The following is a 6,000-nucleotide window of genomic DNA, read 5'->3' on the forward strand; positions in this document are numbered from 1 at the left end:
ACTGAGACACGAATGGAGACATGTATACATATGTTAAGAGCAGTGCTAATCACAATAGCAAGATCATGGAAACAGCTCAAATGCCCCTCATCAACAAATAGATTGAGAAATCATGGTACATTCACACAAAAGAATACTATACAGCACAAAGGGACAATGATTTCGTAAAATACTATGTAACATGGAAGAATCTAGAGAGCCTTATGCTGAGTGAAAGAACTCCATTTTATAAGGACAAATATTACATAAGACCATGACTGTAAAAACATGAGGCTAACTGAGTAAGATGTATATAAATGCCCAAAAGGGGAAGGGGAAAGGAGGAAGACTGAAGAAAAAGGGAAAGGGTGGGAAATCACTAGGATAGCGGAGTCCAGTGGGTAGATGGGGGTAGGGGAAGGAATAGGAAAGACTCAATGCAGACCTGAAAAGACAGGGTAATAATAGGCACAGTTTGTTATTGTTCTGTACCACAGAATCTGAACCAGCCCACAGGTAACTGTCCAGTGGGTTTTCTGAGTCAATCGCATGGAAGGAGACAGCCCTTCTTTCTTCTACAGAGCAGTTGATGGACTTGAACTGAGTGCCTTAGCAGTGCAATTCCATGCCACTAAAGCACCAGAGTTCCATACAGGCTTAGATCAATAGAAATTAATTATATAAAACACAGTGGAGATGAATCACAGTATGAAACACAATGTAAATAAAAGATTGTGTGAATACAATATATATGAATTAGTGCATGCAAACCAATAAAAAACGTAATACTATAAGATACAATGTATCTGAATGATTGCATAAAACACAATGTAATTTGGGTGAGATACAATGTATATGAATTATTGTATGCAGAACAATAAAAAAAATATTAATACTTCCCCTGACTGGATAATTTTTTTCCTGTGCTTTATTTTTGTTTATCAGATTGTCTTTTTTTTCAAATCTGAGAGCCAGTAGTTTGTGTTTACTGTCACAAGCCAAACAAAAGACCCTACATAGACAAGTTTATTTCTTCCCGACTCCACCATCTCTTACAGCTTCCTTCCGCAGCAAGCTGTTCCCCCTCAACAAAACCAACACAAAAGGATAGTGGTTCAAAACCCCCCAGCCACTGCCTGGGAAAAAGATGTGGCAGGATGTTTCCATAATACACTCTCTGAAATAGCACCAAGTAATTCTACTCTGTCCAAATTGACTTAATGACAATGGATCTGGGCATTCAATGAAGAGCTACTACATATCAAACAAGTCAACTAGAAGGGCATGATCTGGTCCCTCATGGAGCAGAATTGCAAGCAAGAGAAAGAGAAAGGCAACAAAAAATATTTAGGAATACACTGGATATATACAGTATGACATGGGCTATGAAGCCAATGGACAAAGAGCTAAGATGTGACTGGGGGGAAATAGAAAATGGGCACATGAGATAAAACACTCAACTAATGGTCTAATTCCGACGAATAAGATGGTGTAACATATTTGGTTGGAAGATGGCGGGGGGGGGACAAAAGCCTCAGAACCAGTTCATTGCTCATCCTCCAATGGGATTCTGAGGCTGTGAACATGTGGGAGGTGACTGCCATCTTTCTCCTGTGAGAACACTGATGGATTTGAACCCCCCAGAGAGGTGCCACCTTTGAGTCAGAAGCACAGCCCCCTACAACGTCAAAGCCCTAAGGTGGGAAGAACATGAAGAGTGAACATGAGAGACTATGGTTTCCAGAGGTCGCCGCAAAGCTGCCACAGAACTCAGTGCAAAAGCCTTACCTGCTCATAGTTTAAATGTGGAAAACTCAAGATTAAAGATAATGACCATATTATTTTTCCAACAGGATACAGCATTATTTCCCTTCAGTATCAGTGGGACAAGAGAGTGGCCCAGTGGTACAAGATGGCCTAGTGGTAAGAAGCTGTGCTGTCAATCCAAAGGCAGGTGGTTTGACTCCAGCAGCTCCTTCTAGGGAAGAAGATGGGTCATCTCCTCACAAGCGATTTACAGTCTCTGAAAACCCACTGGAGGGTCAGCTGTTGATTCTGACTAGCCAGCACGTAACAACATCACTGGTACAAGATGTTAACTATCTTTTTTATTTTGCCCTTGTGAAAACTCTCCAATTCTCATCTGAAAAGGGGAGGAATATCAGGTTCCCCTCCTCTGGCTGTTGTTGTTAGGTGCTGTGAAGTCGAGTACGACTCATAGTGACCCTATGAACAGGAGATCTGAACCCTGCCCTAGTTTGTACCGTCATCACTATCTCTGACACAAGAGCCCTTTGCTGAAGTCATCGAGTCAATCCACCTTGTTGAGGCTCTTCCTCTTTGCTGACCCTCCATCTTTCCAAGCATCATGTCCCTTTCCAAGCAATAATTCCACCTAGCAAGATGGCCAGAGTATGAAAGATGAAGCTTCATCCTGTTTGCCTCCAAGAAGCCCTCTGACTGCACCTTTTCCCCGATGTATCTGTTTGTTCTTTTGGCAGTTCACAGAATGTTCTGTATTCTCCTCCAACACCACAACCCAAAGGCATCAATTCTTCTGTCATCCCTATTTATCCGGCTCTCTGATGTGCAGCAGGTGACTGAGAAGATTGTGGCTTGAGTCAGGCACACCTTAGTCTTCAAACTGACATTATTTCTCTTCATCATTTTAGAGAGGTCTCTGACAGCATTCTTGCCCGACACCATCTCCTGATGTCCTGACTGCTGGTACCAAAGTTGTTGGTTGTTGATCCAAGCAAGATGAAATCACTGGCAGCTTTATCTAACTGGCTAGCCCAAAGCAAGCACACAGCAAGTGGGGAAGGCGGCTAACACCATCATTTCTACAACAGAAGCCAGTGATTCCGTAAGTTGTTGTTGTTGTTGTTATGTGCTATCGAGTCACTTGCAACTCATAGCGACCCTATGTACAACAGCCCTAAACTCTGCTCTGTCCTGTGCCAATCGCACTGTCTCTGACACTCCCATCCCAATTATCCCAGTCACTGAATCAATCCACCTCATAGAGGGCCTTCCTCTCCTGCGCTGTCCCTCCCGCCAATAAAAAGAACTTCCTAAGAAGGTTTAACACAGTTGTTCCTAGAGACAGAGATACTGAGAGGAGGAAGTGACTCGAACCCAGCCACTGACTGAGATGGGGCAGGCTCAAAGCAAGGATGAGGCAAGGATTACATAAGGGGACAGGAGGTCAGAGTCTGGCTGGGGGGCGCATCCCCACCCCTACTCTCATCTCAGGAGGAAGAGGAACTCTGAAAACCAGCACCAAAGAGCGGAAGCAAAACCCACAGCCACAGAGACAGGAGATTCGCTGGGCTACAGAGGCTGCAAGTCTTCCAGGAGGAGAATGACTATCATTTCCCCAGGGGGTCACCGGTGAATGTGAACCACTGGTCAGCAGTCTAACGTACCACGCCCTACAGCAACACCAAAGGCATAGCAAAGACAAGCAGAGACTGAGAAGAAGGCAGCACAGCACCTGAGACCCACCACAGGCTCACAGGCCCACCTTCCAGGTGGGGAAACTGAGGCAACAAAGCTCCATGGCAAAACCAAAGCCAAAACCGTTACTGAGGAGTCAACACTGACTCGTGGTGGCTCCAGGAGGAGAGCTGTACCCCACAGGGTTCCAGTGGCAGCTTTTTGTCATTGCAGACAGTCAGGCCTTTCTTCTGAGGCACCTCTGAGTGGCCTCAAACCCCCCAACTTTCGGTGAACAGCCAAGTGCATTAACTGCTGGCACCTCCCATGGCAAGTCTTGCAATAAGCACCTCTTATAAAGAAACCAGGGAGTTCTGGTAGCCTAGTGGTAAGAAGCTGCGCTGCAATCCAGAAGGCACACGGTTTGGTACCACAACAACATAAAGAATCCAAAAGAAGTCAAATGTACGAGGTAGGGGAATGCTGCTGCTGTTGTTGTGTATTGTCAAGCTGGAAGTGACTCACAGCTGACCTTTCAATGGGTTTTCAGAAGCTGTAAATCACACAGGAGGAGAACGCCCATCTTTCATCAATAGAGCAGCTGGTGGATTTGAACTGCAAGCCTTCAGGTTGGCTCCAATCACAGCTCCCTACAGTAGGAGCAGCGAGTCAGCTACTTTAGTTCCTTTCGCTGCTGCCTATCATCCCTAAAAATGGACTAAGAAGCTGAGCCCCAGCATTTCACTCATTTATAACATTCCCTGAACCCCAAGAAGTGACACAGAGACTCGGCATCCGCTTCCAGATCTACTGAGAGCTTTCTAGAAGGGAGCTCTAACTCACAGACCACAAACTTCACCCATCTAAAATGCACACTGTGCGAGTGCTGTCAGTGAGTTGTACACCTATAAAAACTGGTAAAAGTTGTGTGACAGGTATATTTATTAACCACAAAAATAAAAAAAAAATAAAAGAGTAGTTACTGAACCTGTGTATGTGCTAGCAAAATCCCTCTGGGACACTGTTTCTTGAAGATCTGGGTTCATAGTTTCACAGGACATCCCAGTTGCCTTGCCTACTAACATGCTGAGCATTTCTGTTCTATGTCCTTATTCAATGCATAGCGTCTGGGATCTTGAAAGACTGCAGATAGTCATCCAAGACAAAGTCAGTCTCTATGCATGTGGACGAATGGAAGAGAAAGGAAATTCAAACAGGAGGAGGATATATGTATGTAATTATTTTATAAACAACTGCCTCCTTCACCATGAGACCACAACTAGGTGGTGTTCAGCCACCATCATTGATCATAAAAGATTCCATATGATAAAAGATTCTATAACAGAATCCTGAACAAAAGGGAAACGGACATGTTGTCATTGTTAGGGACGATCAAGCTGCTTGCGACTCATAGCGGCCCTATGTACAACATCTCTGAACCCTGCTCTATCCTGAGCCAACCTTATTGTCTCTGACACACCTAACCCCATAACTCCAGTCACTGAATCAATCCATATCATAAAGGGTCTTCCCTTGTTACGCTGTCCCTCCACCCTCCCAAGCATGATGTCCCTCTCCAAGGACTGGTCCCTCCTGGTAATATGCCCAATGTATGTCAGACAAAGCTTCAGAATCCTTGCCTCCAAGGAGCAACCTGGTCTCACCCTCTCCAGGATGAACCTGTTTGTTCTCCTAGCAGTCCATGGTATATTCAATACTCTTCTCCAGCACCACAGCTCAAAGGCATCAATTATCCTTCTATCATCTCTATTCATTGTCTAATTTTCTGATGGATACCACGTAATTACTAAGCCCATGGCCTGGATCAAGCACACCTTGGTCTCCAAACTGACACTGTTGCTCTTCAGTACTTTGGAGAGGTCCTTGACAGCATACATTGCCAGTGCAATTTGTCTTTTCATCTCCTGGCTGCTGGTGCCAAGAGTGTTGATTGTGGAGCCAAACAAACTGAAGCTGTTAACAATCTCAATCTCTTCACCATCTACTTTGATGCTGCCAATCAGCCCAGTGGTGAGAATCTGTTTTCTTGATGTTGAGCTTCAATCCATACTGAAGACTTTAGACTGTGACCTGCAGCAAGCACTTCAGGTCCTCCTCAGTTTCAGCAAGCAAGGTTGTATCATCTGCATAACACAGTTTGTTCAGGAGTCTTCCTCCAATCCTGATGCAACATTTCTCCTTATGGAGCCCAGCCTCCCAGATGATATGTTCCACATATAGGTTGAAAAGGTAGGGAGATAGGACACATCCCTGGTGTACATCATCCATGCCGATTTTGAACCACGCAGTGTCTCCTTGCTCTGTTCTGACAACTGCCTCCTGGTCCAAGCATGGGTTTCACATAAACACAATCAAGTGTTCTGGGATTCCCATTCTTCTAAGAGTTAGCCACAATTTGTTGTGATCCATATATTAAATGTCCCTGCACAGTCAATGAAACACAGATAAACATTTCTCTGGTGCTCTCTGCTCTCAGGCAAAATCCATCTAATATTAGCTATAATATCCCCAGTACTGTGGCCTCTTCTAAACCCAACCTGGACATCAGTAATCAGAAAACAT

The sequence above is a fragment of the Elephantulus edwardii genome, unplaced genomic scaffold (assembly GCF_000299155.1).
Source record: "Elephantulus edwardii isolate Elephantulus edwardi_28Jun2011 unplaced genomic scaffold, EleEdw1.0 scaffold00074, whole genome shotgun sequence".
Taxonomy (NCBI): Eukaryota; Metazoa; Chordata; class Mammalia; order Macroscelidea; family Macroscelididae; genus Elephantulus; species Elephantulus edwardii.